This window comes from Scyliorhinus torazame, chromosome 15, assembly GCF_047496885.1.
Source record: "Scyliorhinus torazame isolate Kashiwa2021f chromosome 15, sScyTor2.1, whole genome shotgun sequence".
Lineage (NCBI taxonomy): Eukaryota > Metazoa > Chordata > Chondrichthyes > Carcharhiniformes > Scyliorhinidae > Scyliorhinus > Scyliorhinus torazame.
The window spans coordinates 166,461,930-166,484,457 of record NC_092721.1 but is presented as its reverse complement, the minus strand read 5'-3'; the positions used below and the strand labels follow the sequence as shown (position 1 = coordinate 166,484,457).

The following is a 22,528-nucleotide window of genomic DNA, read 5'->3' as shown; positions in this document are numbered from 1 at the left end:
AGCGATCCCCGGGAACAATTGAAACATTTAAGGTGAATAAGGCCAAGCCAGACTCCGCGGCGCCAGCAGGAGCCAAGACAAAGGAAGGCCAACGGACACTCAGGGACCGCCCAGCGATCAGAGAATAACTCCAGTATTGGAGAAATCGATCCAAGTGATCGGAACATAGTCCAATCACTTGGAACCAGGTACGGGTCCGCCCAAAGGGGAGGGAAGCCCCTGGGGACTATAAAGTAGAGTCCCCAAGTTCAAATCATCCTTTTTGGCAGGGTCACTCAGCAGATCGAACCAACCCTTGACAGTGAACTGCCTAAGTTGCTGCACCAACCAAGTAAGTCTCCAGCCAACGCACGCTACGAGATAGGCGCTCCTAGCTACTAGTCCGTACCAGCTTTGAAGCCTGCAGCTTCAGAACCTGAACGAAAGGCCATTTGTTCCCCTGACCTGGTGGGCCAGTCCAGAGCTAAGTATAGGCCTATAGTCTAGCGATAGTCTAGAAAGTAGAGTTTTATGCATGAGTAGTGATTGACTGTGTATAATAAATGTTTTTTGATTTGAAACTTACTAACTGGTGTATTGAGTTATTGATCAATACTTGAACTCGAACCTCGTGGTGGTATCATAAAGATACCTGGCGACTCTAGAGCAAAGGTAATAAAACAGAGCAAATTGAACCAACCAAAAGTTAGCAACACCTCCCTCTAAGAACACGGTGCAGCCTTGCTTCAAAGGCACTCACTGACACTGAGACTCGTTATGCGCAATCGAGAAGGAACCCCTTGCCCTAGTTTTTGCATGTCAAAAATTTCATATATGGTCATCTCACAACTATTGAACCTCTCTTTACAACAATCTGAGGTCGCTATCTGCTTCAAGAAGACGACCATCATCTCTGTACCAAAAAAAATCAAGCAGCGTTCCTTAATGACTATTGTCAAGTGGCTCTGAAATCCATCATCATGAAGTGCTTCGAAAGATTAGTCATGGCATGAATCAACTCCGGCCTCCCGGATTGCCTTGATCCACCACAGTTCGCCTACCGCTGCAACAGGTCCACAGCAGACGCCATCTCCATGGCCCTGCACTCTACCCTGGAACACCTAGATAACGAAGACACTTATCTGAGACTCCAGTTTATCGACTACAGCTCAGCCTTCAACACCATCATTCCTACGATACTCATCTCCAAACTCCGTGGCCTTGGCCTCGGCTCCTCCCTCTGTGACTGGATCCTGAACTTTCTAACCCACAGACCACAATCAGTAAGGATAGGTGACAACACCTCCTCCATGATCATCCTCAACACCGGTGCCCCACAAGGCTGTGTCCTCAGCCCCCTACTATACTCCTTATATGACTGTGTGGCCAAATTCCCCTCCAACTCGATTTTAAAATTTGCTGATGACACCACAGCAGTGGGTTGGATTTCAAACAATGATGAGGCGGAGTACAGGAATGAGATAGAGAATCTGGTGAACTGGTGCGACAACAATAATCTCTCCCTCAATGTCAACAAAACGAAGGAGATTGTCATTGACTTCAGGAAGCGTAGTGGAGAACATGCCACTGTCTACATCAATGGGAACAAAGTAGAAAGGGTCGAGAGCTTCAAGTTTTTAGGTGAGCAGATCACCAACTACCTGTCCTGGTTCCCCCATGCCGACATTATAGTTAAGAAAGCCCACCAACGACTCTACTTTCTCAGAAGACTAAGGAAATTTGGCATGTCAGCTACGACCCTCACCAACTTCTACAGATGCACCATAGAAAGCATTCTTTCTGGTTGTATCACAGCTTGGTATGGAGCCTGCTCTGCCCAAGACCGCAGGAAACTACAAAAGATCGTGAATGTAGCCCAGTCCATCACGCAAACCAGCCTCCCATTCATTAACTCTATATATAATTCCTGCTGCCTCAGAAAGGCAGCCAGCATAATTAAGGACCCCACACACCCCGGACATACTCTCTTCCACCTTCTTCCGTCAGGCAAAAGATACCAAAGTTTGAGGTCACATACCAACCGACTCAAGAACAGCTTCTTCCTCACTGCCATCAGACTTTTGAATGGACCTACCTCGTATTAAGTTGATCTTTTCTCTACACCTTGCTTTAACTGTAACATGATATTCTGCAGTCTCTCCTTCCCTATGTACGGTTTGCATTGTTTGTACAACATGCAAGAAACAATACTTTTCACTGTATACTAATACGTGTGACAATAATAAATCAAATCAAATCAAAGATACAGACCATCAACCATTCATTACCATTCTGAAGAAGCCTTTCCACAATGCGTTTACATGGCTGCAACGCATGATGTTAAACTTACAGTATTATAATATCAACTTCGTACACTAATGTCAAAAGGAACTCTACCTGGCTGATCCCCTCCCAGAGTCTACCTACTCATTATGGACCAGTCTGATCAAGAGGCGGATGTGAACATAGTGGAAATAGAGTTGTTGTCCTCTCATCGCATCCTGGAGCTTAAGTAGGCTTTATAAGCGGACATCACATGCACACGACTGCATGACATAATAATGAAAGGATGGCCAGAATCCTCTAGGGAGCTTGCTCACGAACTCGGCGTATTCTTTACCTTCAAAGAACTAACCATACAAGATGGCCTAATCCTGCATGGTCAATGGTTTGTTATTTCGCCTGCTGTCCAGCAGTACTACGCACAACAGCTGAACCAAGGCTACCCCGAGTTAAAAGCAATGAAAGACAGGGCCAAAGAATCACTGTATTGGCCCTCTGTGTATGCTGCTACACAGGGAAGTCTCAAGTTGCTCACCTTGTAACTCACTAAAGCCACACCAAGCCAAGGAACGGTTACATGTGCATATACTCCCAGACCTCCCATGGACATTCACAGTGGCTGATATTTTTTGGTGGAATGATAAACAGCACTTGATCCTCATTGATTCATAATCCGGTGGTTCAAACTCGACTACCTTCTGAATACAACCAACAGTTAGTGATCAAGCTCAAGAAACAGATTTTCACACATGGCATCCTGCAGAGAATCATAACACACAATGCTCGACAATTTGTCGTTCTGAAATTTTACATGCACCTGGGACTTCGAGCGCATCACAAGCAGTTGCCTCAACCCACTGTCAAATGGGTTAGCAGAAAGAGCGGTACACTCGGCCAATCACCTCTTACGGAAAAATGTGCATGGAACCACATTGATTATTATGCTGCACTACTTAGTCTGTGTGATGAACGTATGCTATTACAATTCACCACTGTACTGTGTTGTATTATGTTGATGCCCTTGTGGGCTCCGCCTGTGGCTCTGCCCCCTCGGCGGTGGTATATAAACCTGTAAGCCTGTAGGCGGCACTCAGTACAGAGTAGTTGCAGGCAGGCGCAGATCTCGCGTATTAAATTGATGCAACCACTGTTCCCTTCTACTCATTGTCTCGTGTGAATTGATGGTCGCATCAGTCTGCATGAGAGAGTCTACCTGCATCAGCACAGACTTTTTTCCAGGTGCACTAGGATTATAATTCTACCTGCCAAGGCTCTGTTGCAGCCCAAACTTGAATCTAATGTACAAGGTGCACTGTTGCAATGCAGACTGCACAAAAAGGCACATTATGATTGATATGCTCACAGGCTTAGGCCCCGAACAACAGGGCAAATGTTTAAGATCCGGACCATACATGGCCATGGCCAGTTGGCAATGGTCAACAGCAAGGCCCCACAATCAAACAGCTACATGGTAGCTTCCAACAGCCATCAATACGTACGCAATCGCAGTCACATGTTGAGAGTATCAGAACCATCATTGACAGCTGATGCTGCAACTCAACTGTCTTACATTGACCACAGACCCTCCACACCCACGTTCGTGCAAACCCCATTGGAGTCCGATGTGGCGGGTCCAACACCTGAACAACACAAACACGTGTCTTATGAGTCCAGCAAAACACACATGAGCTATAGAACCATCTCCCCTCCACCAGTTGGTATTATCACACGCCCTTGGTGACTGAGCAGGCCCAACACACAATATCTGGATTTTGTTACCACGTAGCTGTTTTGACTAGCGAAGGTTGTTGGGCTGGATTCTCCGCTGTCAGAATTTTCCGTTGCGCCGGCAGCCCAGGGATTTCCCGATGGCGTGGGGCTGCCCACAATGGGAAAATCCATTGGGCAGCTGGCGAGACGGAGAAACCGCCCGTTATATTTTGCCCTCTCTGTTGTTTCCCCCCACCACATGCTGAAAGATGTGGGTCGGAGAATGGCCGTTGGCCGCCGTGAATCCCGCCCCCGCCGATGTCTCCGGTACCGGAGATTGGGCGGGGGCGGGAATCGGGCCGCGCTGGTTGGCGGGACCCCCCCGCTCAATTCTCCGGCCCGGATGGGCCGAAGTCCCTCCCAGAAATTGCCTGTCCCGCCGGCGTAAATCAAAGCTGGTATTTACCGGCGGGACCAGGCGGCGTGGGCGGGCTCCGGGGTCCTGGGGGGGCGCAGGGCGATCTGACCCCGGGGGGTGCCCCCACGGTGGCCTGGCCCGCGATCGGGGCCCACCGATCCACGGGCGGGCCTGTGCCGTGGGGGCACTCTTTCCCTTCCGCCTCCGCCACGGCCTCCACCATGGCGGAGGCGGAAGAGACTCTCCCCACTGCGCATGCGCGGGAAACTGTCAGCGGCCGCTGACGCTCCCGCGCATGCGCCGCATTTCCGCGCCAGCTGGCGGGGCACCAAACATCATTTCCGGCAGCTGGCGGGGCAACAAACGCCATTTCCGCCAGCTGGCGGGGCGGAAATCCCTCCGCCGCCGGCCTAGCCCCTCAATGCTGGGGCTCGGCCCCCAAAGATGTGGAGCATTCCGCACCTTTGGGCCGGCGCGATGCCCGTCTGATTGGCGCCGTTCTGGGCGCCAGTCGGCGGACATCGCGCCGTTTCGGGAGAATTTCGCCCCAGAAGGCTGTAGTGTGCCGGAAGATGAGATGTTGTTCCTCCAGTTTGCGTTGCGCTTCACTGGAATATTGCAGCAGGCCAAGGACAGACATGTGGGCCTGGGAGCAGGGCCTTGTGTTAAAATGGCAAGCAACGGGAGGTCAGGGTCCTGAATGTGCACAGACCGAAGGTGCTCAGCAAAGCGATCACCCAGTCTGCGTTTGGTCTCTCCGATATAGAGGAGATCACATTGGGAGCAGCGAATGCAATCGACCAAATTGGAAGAGGTGCAAGTGAAACGCTGCTTCACCTGGAATTAATGTTTTGGGCCTGGGATGTTACCAGCTCACTCATGCCCCTTCCTTTGCACTATCAGTTGGCGATACCCAAGTATATGGAGCACAGGAGCTGCTGGTTGACCTGATCCTGGTGGAAGTATGAAGTCAGTTGTTTACCGATTTATGCTGTTGAAGATGTTTTTTCATTCTCTTTTTTTACTTATGCTTTTATTTCCCTACTGAGGCCTGCCCTTGGTGTTACAGGGTCAGACGTATTGAAGCCCCACATTCAGCAATTGAGGCTTTCAGTCCCAGAATGACTGAGTTAGGTGATAGTCACAAGTAGACACTGACTCCCTGTTGGAATAAGAGATATTCATGTTGATAAACTGAAAGGAAGGAGAATGGCTTTGACCTTGGGAATTGCTCTCTCCTTTGACCCAGAAGCAATAATGTAAGGGAGCTTTGTCATTATTTTAAAACTTTTGGTGAAGCTGCAAAAGTATTTTGTAATGCTTGAAAATTACTTCTAAGAATTTGTACTACTTGTAAAGGGGTTGATTGTGATTTTTAGAATATAAGAATCATTGGTTCATGTGAATGGGTGGCCCTTGTCCAGGCAATAGTACCTCTAGAAAAGTTAGAATGTTGAAACTGTGCAGCCGGACACCAAGCTGTGCGGGACAGCAGGAGGAGATAAGCAAGCCAAGCTGGAGAGCTGGGTTCCTGAGCAGTAAAGTACACAATTAGGACTGCTGCTCTTTCTTTCACTTCCAAATGGTTCAATGTTCAGAACTGGCCTCGTTGTGGGAGGGTAAAGGTGGTTCTGGTAGTTGCATGATATCATGACGGATGGGAGATGAGAGTTTTTGTTGAATCTGCTATTCCATATGTAATTTACAGCTCCAACCAACTGTGATATACCTGTTATTTTATCTTTGACTACTTATGTTGATTCCGATTTGTGTTAAAATAAAAGTTGTACCAAACCAAAACTTGTCTGGTAGTTTCTTCATTTGGGGGTCACATAAGAGCACACGAACACAAGTGCCAGAAGAAACAATAGGCCATTCGGCCCCTTGAGCCTACATTCCAGAAGAATATCGCTCCCCAGTATTACTCACAAACTAATTTACAGGCAACATTGGTCGTTTTATAACCTCTCTTCTAAGCTCTACAAAGAGTTTACTTCTCAACAGTTGTATAACTACCTCAGATATGCTTATTTGTCCGCACTGTTTTCTCAGTAGCAGTGCGAGTCGCCAAGATTAGCATTGGCTCAGGGAGAAGGCATTGTGGTAATATCCAAATCCAGGGGCTCAGCGGTCATGGGTTCAAATCCCACCATGGCAGCTGGTGGAATTTAAATTCAATTAATACATTTGGAATTGATAAACTAGTCTCAGTATTAGTGAGCATGAAACCAGGATCAATTGCCAGAAAAACACACCTGGTTTCCTTTCGGGAAGGAAATCTCCCAGCCTGACCTGGTCTGCATGTGACTCCAGACCCACTGCCCACTGAAGTAGCCACTCAGTCCAAGGGCAACCGGGGATGGACAACAAATGCTGCCCTTGCCTGTGACACCCATGCTGTTGGCCTTGGCAGCTCTGTCCAACATGGACCATGGAACAATACTGGCAGATATACACTGATGCTCATGTGCAGCCGGGCAATCCTATTCATCAGTATAGACAGGGAAGTTTACGGAGTTTATCTGACTTCCACTGAGATGGGGGTCATTGATTGAATTTCCAGCCATTCCACCCTCCACCCCTGCCCAATCCCATACCCAACATCAATGGAGCAGTCAGTAAAAGAGAAGCCAGAGGTGAGTTTTTAATGATTTTCGGGTGGCTATTCTGGATGGCAGGGTGCTCCTCACGTTTCCAGCAAAGTAACCCAAGCCAGTGTTACTACCCACGCACCCTCACCAACACCCCCACCCCACTAACCCATACACCCTCACCAACACCCCCACTAACCTGTTCAACGCCACCAATGTCATGTTATTGACCCTGGGGTAACAAGGACTGCAACTGGGTGCAGTTAGACTGGAAAGCAGACACCAAACTCAGACGTTGGTTCAATATGATTGATTGGACTTCTGTAACAGTGCACACAGTCGGCTGTGGGTTGACACTCTTCTACTCTGAGCGTGCTAACTCTAACTAACTAGACCAGATTAGCTCTGAGCCACGTGTAGAAGGTGCTAACTGATATATACACCCTGACTGTCACTACAGTTGTCATCACTGGAAAGAGGAAGAGCGCTGATGTCTCGTGTGTTTTATAGTAGGAAGCACCCCTCTGGTGTTCTGTCTAGTGATTGGTTGTGTTTTGTCTTGTGTGTTGATTGGCTAACCTGGGTGTCTGTAACTGCCTGTCTTTACCGCATGATGTGCATGAGTGCATATTATCACAACCAACACCCCCACTAACCCACACACCCTCACTAACACCCCCACCAACCCACACACCATCACCAACAACCCCATTAACTCACACACTGTCACCAATACCCCCACCAACCCACACACCCTCACCAACACCCCCACCAACCCACACACCCTCACCAACACCCCCACCAACCCACACACCCTCACTAACACTCCCACCAACCCACACACCGTCACCAACACCCCCACCAACCCACACACCCTCACTAACACTCCCACCAACCCACACACTGTCACCAACACCCCCACTAACACACACACCCTCACTAACACTCCCACTAACCCACACACGCTCACCAACACCCCCACAAATCCAGACACCCTCACTAACACCCCTATTAACCCACGCACTGTCACCAACACCCCCACCAACCCACACACCCTCACCAACACCCAACCAACACACACACTGTCACCAACACACCCACCAACCCACACACTGTCACCAACACCCCCACTAACCCACACACCATCACCAACACCTCCACCAACCCACACACCGTCACCAACACCCCCACTAACCCACACACCGTCACCAACACCCCCACTAACCCACACACTGTCACCAACACCCCCACTAACCCACACACTGTCACCAACACCCCCACTAACCCACACACCCTCACCAACACCCCCACCAACCCACACACTGTCACCAACACCCCCACTAACCCACACACCGTCACCAACACCCCCAGTAACCCACACACTGTCACCAACACCCCCACCAACCCACACACCCTCACCAACACCCCCACTAACCCACACACCCTCACCAACACCCCCAATAACCCACACACTGTCACCAACACCCGCACTAACCCACACACTGTCACCAACACCCCCACTAACCCACACACTGTCACCAACACCCCCACTAACCCACACACTGTCACCAACACCCCCACTAACCCACACACCCTCACCAACACCCCCAACAACCCACACACTGTCACCAACACACCCACTAACCCACACACTGTCACCAACACCACCACTAACCCACACAACCTCACCAACACCCCCACTAACCCACACACTGTCACCAACACCCGCACTAAGCCACACACTGTCACCAACACCCCCACTATCCCACACACTGTCACCAACACCCCCACTAACCCACACACCCTCACCAACACCCCCACTAACCCACACACCCTCACCAACACCCCCACCAACCCACACACCGTCACTAACACTCCCACCAACCACACACCGTCACCAACACCCCCACCAACCCACACACTGTCACCAACACCCCCACAAACCCACACACTGTCACCAACACCCCCACTAACCCACACACTGTCACCAACACCCCCACCAACCCACACACTGTCACCAACACCCCCACTAACCCACACACCCTCACCAACACCCCCACTAACCCACACACTGTCACCAACACCCCCACCAACCCACACACCCTCACCAACACCCCCACAAACCCACACACTGTCACCAACTCCCCCACTAACCCACACACTGTCACCAACACCCCCACTAACCCACACACCGTCACCAACACCCCCACCAACCCACACACCCTCACCAACACCCCCACTAACCCACACACTGTCACCAACTCCCCCACTAACCCACACACTGTCACCAACACCCCCACCAACCCACACACCCTCAGCAACGCCCCCACTAACCCACACACTGTCACCAACACCCCCACTAACCCACACACCGTCACCAACACCCCCACTAACCCACACACCCTCACCGACACCCCCACTAGCCCACACACCGTCACCAACACCCCCACCAACCCACACACTGTCACCAACACCCCCACTAACCCACACACCATCACCAACACCCCCACTAACCCACACACCGTTAACAACACCCCCACTAACCCACACACCCTCACCAACACCCCCACTAACCCACACACCATCACCAACACCCCCACTAACCCACACACTGTCACCAACACCCCCACTAACCCACACATCGTCACCAACACCCCCACTAACCCACACACCGTCACCAACACCCCCACTAACCCACACACCATCACCAACACCCCCACTAACCCACACACCGTCACCAACACCCCCACCAACCCACACACTGTCACCAACACCCCCACTAACCCACACACCGTCACCAACACCCCCACTAACCCAAACACCGTCACCAACACCCCCACCAACCCACACACCGTCACCAACACCCCCACTCACCCACACACTGTCACCAACACCCCCACTAACCCACACACCATCACTAACACCCCCACCAACCCACACACCGTCACCAACACCCCCACTAACCCACACACCGTCACCAACACCCCCACTAACCCACAGACCGTCACCAACACCCCCACTAACCCACACACCCTCACTAACACCCCCACTAACCCACACACCGTCACCAACACCCCCACTAACCCACACACCGTCACCAACACCCCCACCAACCCACACACCCTCACCAACACCCCCACTAACCCACACACTGTCACCAACACCCCCACTAACCCACACACCCTCACCAACACCCCCACTAACCCACACACTGTCACCAACACCCCCACCAACCCACACACCGTCACCAACACCCCCACTAACCCACACACCGTCACCAACACCCCCACTAACCCACACACCGTCACCAACATCCCCACTAACCCACACAACCTCACAAACACCCCCACTAACACACACCGTCACCAACACCCCCACTAACCCACACACTGTCACCAACACCCCCACTAACCCACACACTGTCACCAACACCCCCACTAACCCACACACCCTCACTAACACCCCCACCAACCCACACACCGTCAACAACACCCCCACTAACCCACACACTGTCACCAACACCCCCACCAACCCACACACTGTCACCAACACCCCCACTAACCCACACACCCTCAGCAACACCCCCACCAACCCACACACCATCACCAACACCCCCACTAACCCACACACTGTCACCAACACCCCCACCAACTCACACACCCTCACCAACACCCCCACTAACCCACACTCTGTCACCAACACCCCCATAAACCCACACACCCTCACCAACACCCCCACCAACCCACACACCCTCACCAACACCCCCACTAACCCACACACCCTCACCAACACCCCCACCAACCCACACATTCTCATCAACACCCCCACTAACCCACACAAACTCACTAACACTCCCACCAACCCACACTCTGTCACCAACACCCCCACCAACCCACACGCCGTCACCAACACCCCCACCAACCCACACACCCTCACCAACACCCCCACCATCCCACACACTGTCACCAACACCGCCACCAACCCACACACCGTCACCAGCACCCCCACCAACCCACACACCCTCACCAACACCCCCACCAACTCACACACCATCACCAACACCCCCAATAACCCACACACCGTCACCAACACCCCCACCATCCCACACACTGTCACCAACACCGCCACCAACCCACACACCGTCACCAGCACCCCCACCAACCCACACACCCTCACCAACACCCCCACCAACCCACACACTGTCACCAACACCCCCACCAACCCACACACCATCACCAACACCCCCAATAACCCACACACCGTCACAAACACCCCCACCATCCCTCACACTGTCACCAACACCCCCACCAACCCACACACCGTCACCAGCACCCCCACTAACCCACACACCGTCACCAGCACCCCCACTAACGCATACACCATCACCAACAACCCCACCAACCCACACACCCTCACCAACACCCCCACCAACCACACACCATCACCAACACCCCCAACAACCCACATACCCTCACCAACACCCCCACCAACCCACGCACCCTCACCAACACCCCCACCAACCCACACACCATCACCAACACCCCCAATAACCCACACACCGTCACAAACACCCCCACCATCCCACACACTGTCACCAACACCCCCACCAACCCACACACCGTCACCAGCACCCCCACTAACCCACACACCGTCACCAGCACCCCCACTAACCCATACACCATCACCAACACCCCCACCAACCCACACACCCTCACCAAAACCCCCACCAACCCACACACCATCACCAACACCCCCAATAACCCACACACCGTCACCAACACCCCCACCATCCCACACACTGTCACCAACATCCCCACCATCCCACACACTGTCACCAGCACCCCCACTAACCCACACACCATCACCAACACCCCCACCAACTCACACACCGTCACCAACACCCCCACCAACCCACACACCCTCACCAAAACCCCCACCAACCCACACACCATCACCAACACCCCCAATAACCCACACACCCTCACCAACACCCCCACCAACCCACACACCGTCACCAACACCCCCACCATCCCACACACTGTCACCAACACCCCCACCATCCCACACACTGTCACCAACACCCCCAACATCCCACACACTGTCACCAGCACCCCACCAACCCACACACCCTCACCAACCCACACACCATCACCAACACCCCCACCAACCCACACATTCTCATCAACACCCCCACGAACCCACACACACTCACCAACACCCCCACCAACCCACACACTGTCACCAACACCCCCACCATCCCACACACTGTCACCAGCACCCCACCAACCCACACACCCTCACCAACCCACACACCATCACCAACACCCCCACCAACCCACACATTCTCATCAACACCCCCACGAACCCACACACCCTCACCAGCACCCCACCAACCCACACACCCCCACCAACCCACACACCCTCACCAACACCCCCACCAACCCACACACTGTCACCAACACCCCCACTAACCCACACACCCTCACCAACACCCCCACTAACCCACACACCCTCACCAACACCCCCACCAACCCACACACTGTCACCAACACTCCCACCAACCCACACACAGTCACCAACACCCCCACCAACCCACACACCGTCACCAACACCCCCACCAACCCACACACCATCACCAACACCCCCACGAATCCACACATTCTCATCAACACCCCCACTAACCCACACACACTCACCAACACCCCCACTAACCCACACACCATCACTAACACTCCCACCAACCCACACACTGTCACCAACAGCCCCACTAACTCACACACCGTCACCAAAACCTCCACCAACCCACACACCGTCACTTACACCCCCACCAACCCATACACCGTCACCAACACCCCCACTAACCTACACACCCTCACAAACACCCCCACTAACCCACACACTGTCACCAACACCCCCACTAACCCACACACCGTCACCAACACCCCCACTAACCCACACACCGTCACCAACACCCCCCACTAACCCACACACCCTCACCAACACCCCCACTATCCCACACACTGTCACCAACACCCCCACTAACCCACACACCGTCACCAACACCCCCACCAACCCACACACCGTCACCAACACCCCCACCAACCCACACACCATCACCAACACCCCCACTAACCCACACACTGTCACCAACACCCCCACTAACCCACACACCGTCACCAACACCCCAACTAACCCACACACTGTCACCAACTCCCCCACTAACCCACACACCCTCACCAACACCCCCACCAACCCACACACCGTCACCAACACCCCCACCAACCCACACACCGTCACCAACACCCCCACTAACCCACACACTGTCACCAACACCCCCACTAACCCACACACCCTCACCAACACCCCCACCAACCCACACACCCTCACCAACACCCCCACTAACCCTCACACTGTCACCAACACCCCCACTAACCCACACACCCTCACCAACACCCCCACTAACCCACACTCCCTCACCAACACCCCCACTAACCCACACACCATCACCAACACCCCCACCAACCCACGCACCGTCACCAACACCCCCATCAACCCACACACCCTCACCAACACCCCCACTAACCCACACACTGTCACCAACACCCCCACTAACCCACACACCGTCACCAACACCCCCACTAACCCACACACCGTCACCAACACCCCCACCAACCCACACACCATCACCAACACCCCCACTAACCCACACACCGTCACCAACACCCCCACTAAACCACACACCGTCACCAACACCCCCACTCACCCACACACTGTCACCAACACCCCCACTAACCCACACACCATCACTAACACCCCCACCAACCCACACACCGTCACCAACACCCCCGCTAACCCACACACCCTCACCAACACCCCCATTAACCCACACACCGTCACCAACACCCCCACTAACCCACACACCATCACCAACACCCCCATTAACCCACACACCGTCACCAACGCCCCCACTAACCCACACACCCTCACTCACACCCCTACCAACCCACACACCGTCACCAACACCCCCACTAACCCACACACCCTCACTAACACCCCCACCAACCCACACACTGTCACCAACACCCCCACTAACCCACACACCGTCACGAACACCCCCACTAACCCACACACCGTCACCAACACCCCCACTAACACACACACTGTCACCAACACCCCCACCAACCCACACACCATCACCAACACCCCCCACTAACCCACACACCGTCACGAACACCCCCACTAAACCACACACCGTCACCAACACCCCCACTCACCCACACACTGTCACCAACACCCCCACTAACCCACACACCATCACTAACACCCCCACCAACCCACACACCGTCACCAACACCCCCACTAACCCACACACCCTCACCAACACCCCCATTAACCCACACACCGTCACGAACACCCCCACTAACCCACACACCATCACCAACACCCCCATTAACCCACACACCGTCACCAACGCCCCCACTAACCCACACACCCTCACTAACACCCCTACCAACCCACACACCGTCACCAACACCCCCACTAACCCACACACCCTCACTAACACCCCCACCAACCCACACACTGTCACCAACACCCCCACTAACCCACACACCGTCACGAACACCCCCCCTAACCCACACACCGTCACCAACACCCCCACTAACACACACACCGTCACCAACACCCCCACCAACCCACACACCGTCACCAACACCCCCACTAACCCACACACCCTCACTAATACTCCCACCAACCCACACACTGTCACCAACACCCCCACTAACGCACACACCGTCACCAACACCCCCACTAACCCACACACCCTCACCAACACCCCCACCAACCCACACACCGTCACCAACACCCCCACCAACCCACACACTGTCACCAACACCCCCACTAACCCACACACCCTCACCAACACCCCCACCAACCCACACACTATCACCAAGACCTCCACCAACCCACACACCATCACCAACACCCCCACTAACACCCCCACTAACCCACACACCCTCACTAACACTCCCACCAACCCACACACCATCACCAACACCCCCACTAACACCTCCACCAACCCACACACCGTCACCAACACCCCCACCAACCCACACACCCTCACCAACACCCCCACCAACCCACACACTATCACCAACACCTCCACCAACCCACACACCATCACCAACACCCCCACTAACACCCCCACTAACCCACACACCCTCACTAACACTCCCACCAACCCACACACCATCACCAACACCCCCACTAACACCTCCACCAACCCACACACCCTCACCAACACTTCCACCATCCCACACACCATCACCAACACCCCCACTAACGCACACACCGTCACCAACACCCCCACTAACCCACACACCCTCACCAACACCCCCACCAACCCACACACCGTCACCAACACCCCCACCAACCCACACACTGTCACCAACACCCCCACTAACCCACACACCCTCACCAACACCCCCATTAACCCACACACCGTCACCAACACCCCCACTAACCCACACACCATCACCAACACCCCCACTAACCCACACACCCTCACCAACACCCCCACCAACCCACACACCGTCACCAACACCTCCACCAACCCACACACCATCACCAACACCCCCATTAACCCACACACCGTCACCAACACCCCCATTAACCCACACACCGTCACCAACACCCCCACTAACCCACACACTGTCACGAACACCCCCACTAACCCACACACCCTCACTAACACCCCTACCAACCCACACACGGTCACCAACACCCCCACTAACCCACACACCCTCACTAACACCCCCACCAACCCACACACTGTCACCAACACCCCCACTAACCCACACACCGTCACGAACACCCCCACTAACCCACACACTGTCACCAACACCCCCACTAACACACACACCGTCACCAACACCCCCACCAACCCACACACCGTCACCAACACCCCCACTAACCCACACACCATCACCAACACCCCCATTAACCCACACACCGTCACCAACACCCCCACTAACCCTCACACCGTCACCAACACCCCCACTAACCCACACAGTGTCACCAACACCCCCACTAACCCACACACCATCACCAACACCCCCATTAACCCACACACCGTCACCAACACCCCCACTAACCCTCACACCGTCACCAACACCCCCACTAACCCTCACACCGTCACCAACACCCCCACTAACCCACACACCCTCACTAACACTCCCACCAACCCACACACTGTCACCAACAACCCCACTAACCCACACACTGTCACCAACACCCCCACCAACCCACACACCCTCACCAGCACCCCCACTAACCCACACACCATCACCAACACCCCCATTAACCCACACACCGTCACCAACACCCCCACTAACCCTCACACCGTCACCAACACCCCCACTAACCCTCACACCGTCACCAACACCCCCACTAACCCACACACCCTCACTAACACTCCCACCAACCCACACACCATCACCAACACCCCCACTAACACCTCCACCAACCCACACACCCTCACCAACACCTCCACCAACCCACACACCATCACCAACACCCCCACTAACACCCCCACTAACCCACACACCCTCACAACACCCCCATTAACCCACACACCGTCACCAACACCCCCACTAACCCACACACCATCACCAACACCCCCACTAACCCACACACCCTCACCAACACCCCCAACAACCCACACACCGTCACCAAGACCTCCACCAACCCACACACCATCACCAACACCCCCATTAACCCACACACCGTCACCAACACCCCCATTAACCCACACACCGTCACCAACACCCCCACTAACCCACACACTGTCACGAACACCCCCACTAACCCACACACCCTCACTAACACCCCTACCAACCCACACACGGTCACCAACACCCCCACTAACCCACACACCCTCACTAACACCCCCACCAACCCACACACTATCACCAACACCCCCACTAACCCACACACCGTCACGAACACCCCCACTAACCCACACACTGTCACCAACACCCCCACTAACACACACACCGTCACCAACACCCCCACCAACCCACACACCGTCACCAACACCCCCACTAACCCACACACCATCACCAACACCCCCATTAACCCACACACCGTCACCAACACCCCCACTAACCCTCACACCGTCACCAACACCCCCACTAACCCACACAGTGTCACCAACACCCCCACTAACCCACACACCATCACCAACACCCCCATTAACCCACACACCGTCACCAACACCCCCACTAACCCTCACACCGTCACCAACACCCCCACTAACCCTCACACCGTCACCAACACCCCCACTAACCCACACACCCTCACTAACACTCCCACCAACCCACACACTGTCACCAACAACCCCACTAACCCACACACTGTCACCAACACCCCCACCAACCCACACACCCTCACCAGCACCCCCACTAACCCACACACCATCTCCAACACCCCCATTAACCCACACACCATCACCAACACCCCCACTAACCCTCACACCGTCACCAACACCCCCACCAACCCACACACCATCACCAACACCCCCACTAACCCTCACACCATCACCAACACCCCCACTAACCCACACACCCTCACTAACACCCCCACCAACCCACACACTATCACCAACACCCCCATTAACCCACACACCGTCACCAACACCCCCACCAACCCACACACTATCACCAACACCCCCATTAACCCACACACCGTCACCAACACCCCCACTAACCCACACACCATCACCAACACCCCCAACAACCCACACACCGTCACCATCACCCCCACTAACCCACACACCATCACCAACACCCCCATTAACCCACACACCATCACTAACACCCCTACCAACCCACACACCGTCACCAACACCCCCACTAACCCACACACCGTCACCAACACCCCCAACAACCCACACACCGTCACCATCACCCCCACTAACCCACACACCATCACCAACACCCCCATTAACCCACACACCCTCCCTAACACCCCTACCAACCCACACACCCTCACCAACACCCCCACTAACCCACACACCGTCACCAACACCCCCATTAACCCACACACCGTCACCAACACCCCCACTAACCCTCACACCGTCACCAACACCCCCACTAACCCACACAGTGTCACCAACACCCCCACTAACCCACACACCATCACCAACACCCCCATTAACCCACACACCGTCACCAACACCCCCACTAACCCTCACACCGTCACCAACACCCCCACTAACCCTCACACCGTCACCAACACCCCCACTAACCCACACACCCTCACTAACACCCCCACCAACCCACACACTATCACCAACACCCCCATTAACCCACACACCATCACCAACACCCCCACCAACCCACACACTATCACCAACACCCCCATTAACCCACACACCGTCACCAACACCCCCACTAACCCACACACCACCACCAACACCCCCAACAACCCACACGCCGTCACCATCACCCCCACTAACCCACACACCATCACCAACACCCCCATTAACCCACACACCATCACTAACACCCCTACCAACCCACACACCGTCACCAACACCCCCACTAACCCACACACCCTCACCAACACCCCCAACAACCCACACACCGTCACCATCACCCCCACTAACCCACACACCATCACCAACACCCCCATTAACCCACACACCCTCCCTAACACCCCTACCAACCCACACACCCTCACCAACACCCCCACTAACCCACACACCGTCACCAACACCCCCACTAACCCACACACCGTCACCAACTCCCCCACTAACCCACACACCCTCACTAACACCCCCACCAACCCACACACTGTCACCAACACCCCCACTAACCCACACACCGTCACGAACACCCCCACTAACCCACACACCGTCACCAACACCCCCACTAACACACACACCGTCACCAACACCCCCACCAACCCACACACCGTCACCAACACCCCCATCAACCCACACACCCTCACCAACACCCCCACTAACCCACACACTGTCACCAACACCTCCACTAACCCACACACCGTCACCAACACCCCCACTAACCCACACACCGTCACCAACACCCCCACTAACCCACACACCGTCACCAACACCCCCACTAACCCACACACCGTCACCAACACCCCCACTAAACCACACACCGTCACCAACACCCCCACTCACCCACACACTGTCACCAACACCCCCACTAACCCACACATCATCACTAACACCCCCACCAACCCACACACCGTCACCAACACCCCCACTAACCCACACACCGTCACCAACGCCCCCACTAACCCACACACCCTCACTAACACCCCTACCAACCCACACACCGTCACCAACACCCCCACTAACCCACACACCCTCACTAACACCCCCACCAACCCACACACTGTCACCAACACCCCCACCAACCCACACACTGTCACCAACACCCCCACTAACCCACACACCATCACGAACACCCCCACTAACCCACACACCGTCACCAACACCCCCACTAACACACACACCGTCACCAACACCCCCACCAACCCACACACCGTCACCAACACCCCCACTAACCCACACACCCTCACTAATACTCCCACCAACCCACACACTGTCACCAACACCCCCACTAACCCACACACCGTCACCAACACCCCCACTAACCCACACACCGTCACCAACACCCCCACTAACCCACACACCGTCACCAACACCCCCACTAACCCACACACCGTCACCAACACCCCCACTAAACCACACACCGTCACCAACACCCCCACTCACCAACACACTGTCACCAACACCCCCACTAACCCACACATCATCACTAACACCCCCACCAACCCACACACCGTCACCAACACCCCCACTAACCCACACACCGTCACCAACGCCCCCACTAACCCACACACCCTCACTAACACCCCTACCAACCCACACACCGTCACCAACACCCCCACTAACCCACACACCCTCACTAACACCCCCACCAACCCACACACTGTCACCAACACCCCCACTAACCCACACACCGTCACGAACACCCCCACTAACCCACACACCGTCACCAACACCCCCACTAACACACACACCGTCACCAACACCCCCACCAACCCACACACCGTCACCAACACCCCCACTAACCCACACACCCTCACTAATACTCCCACCAACCCACACACTGTCACCAACACCCCCACTAATGCACACACCGTCACCAACACCCCCACTAACCCACACACCCTCACCAACACCCCCACCAACCCACACACCGTCACCAACACCCCCACCAACCCACACACCCTCACCAATACCCCCACCAACCCACACACCGTCACCAACACCCCCACCAACCCACACACCGTCACCAACACCCCCACTAACACACACACCGTCACCAACACCCCCACCAACCCACACACCGTCACCAACACCCCCACTAACCCACACACCATCACCAACACCCCCACTAACCCACACACCATCACCAACACCCCCATTAACCCACACACCGTCACCAACACCCCACTAACCCACACACTGTCACCAACACCCCCACTAACCCACACACCGTCACCAACACCCCCACTAACCCTCACACCGTCACCAACACCCCCACTAACCCTCACACCGTCACCAACACCCCCACTAACCCACACACCCTCACTAACACTCCCACCAACCCACACACCATCACCAACACCCCCACTAACACCTCCACCAACCCACACACCCTCACCAACACCTCCACCAACCCACACACCATCACCAACACCCCCACTAACACCCCCACTAACCCACACACCCTCACAACACCCCCATTAACCCACACACCGTCACCAACACCCCCACTAACCCACACACCATCACCAACACCCCCACTAACCCACACACCCTCACCAACACCCCCAACAACCCACACACCGTCACCAAGACCTCCACCAACCCACACACCATCACCAACACCCCCATTAACCCACACACCGTCACCAACACCCCCATTAACCCACACACCGTCACCAACACCCCCACTAACCCACACACTGTCACCAACATCCCCACTAACCCACACACCATCACCAACACCCCCACCAATCCACACACCGTCACCAACATCCCCACTAACCCACACACCATCACCAACACCCCCATTAACCCACACACCGTCACCAACACCCCCACTAACCCACACACCCTCACTAACACCCCCATTAACCCACACACCATCACCAACACACCCACCATCCCACACACCATCACCAACACCCCCACTAACCCACACACCGTCACCAACACCCCCACCAACCCAGACACCGTCACCAACACCCCCACTAACCCACACACTGTCACCAACACCCCCACCAACCCACACACCCTCACCAACACCCCCACTAACCCACACACCCTCACCAACACCCCCATCCCATCAATCCACACACCATCACCAACCATCGACACGCCGGCGGGATTCTCCATTACACCGGCCGGTCAATGGGATTTCCCATTCTGGGGTAACCCCACGCTGTCGGGAAACCCCCGAGCGCTGACAAAACGGAGAATCCCGCTGGTGGAAAATCCCATCCATGGTTTCTTCTGTTTAATCACAGAGTGCTGTGGAATGGCTATTTAACTACAGCAGCCTCTCCACGATATTGTGTTAATAAAATCCTAAAACAAAACTCAAAGCCTCTGTCTAATTATTATTTCCACGACACTCACCAGCACCCCCATCTCACCAATCTGCACCCTCACCCTCACCCCCACTCCACCAACCCACACCCTCACCAACACCCACACCCCACCAACCCACACACCCTCACCAACATCTTCCACTCCCCACTCCAAAAACCCACCACAGCCAGAACAAAATCTCTCCTCAGTCTACTTTTATTCTCATTTCAGATGTGGTAGCTGACTGAAGTGGAATGCCAGAGTACCAGGGGGCAGAGGTGAGTGCAGTGGCCATTACTAAGGAGAAGGTTCTGGGGAAACTGAAAGATCTGAAGGTGGATAAGTCACCTGGACCGGATGGACTACACCCCAGGGTTCTAAAAGAGGTAGCTCAGGAGATTGTGGAGGCATTGGTGGTGATCTTTCAGGAATCACTGGAGACAGGGAGGGTCTCAGAGGACTGGAAAGTGGCTAATGTAACATCCCTGCTTAAGAAGGCAGGGAGACAGAAGACAGGAAATTATAGGCCGGTTAGCCTGACTTCGGTCATTGGTAAGATTTTAGAGTCAATTATTAAAGATGAGATCGCGGAGTATTTGTAAGTGCATGGTAAAATAGGTCTGAGTCAGCACGGCTTTGTCAAGGGGAGGTCATGTCTGACAAATCTTCTAGAGTTCTTTGAGGAAGTACCAAGGCAGTTAGACAAAGGAGAACCAGTGGACATGATTTATTTAGATTTCCAGAAGGCCTTTGACAAGGAGCCGCATAGGAGACTATTAAATAAGTTAAGAGCCCATGATGTACAGGGTAAGATCCTAGAATGGATAGAGGATTGGCTGACTGGCAGAAGGCAGA

General features: G+C 54.7%; 1 long non-coding RNA gene across 2 annotated transcripts in view; it reads left to right on the top strand.

The window, feature by feature from the left end:
• LOC140391448 (uncharacterized) overlaps nt 1-22,528 on the top strand; it is a 111,987-nt gene that overhangs the window by 50,683 nt on the left and 38,776 nt on the right. For both annotated transcript variants that reach the window (XR_011935076.1, XR_011935075.1), the window contains exon 3: nt 21,905-21,951. This is a non-coding gene — a long non-coding RNA (uncharacterized lncRNA). The remainder of the gene's footprint in view (nt 1-21,904; nt 21,952-22,528) is intronic.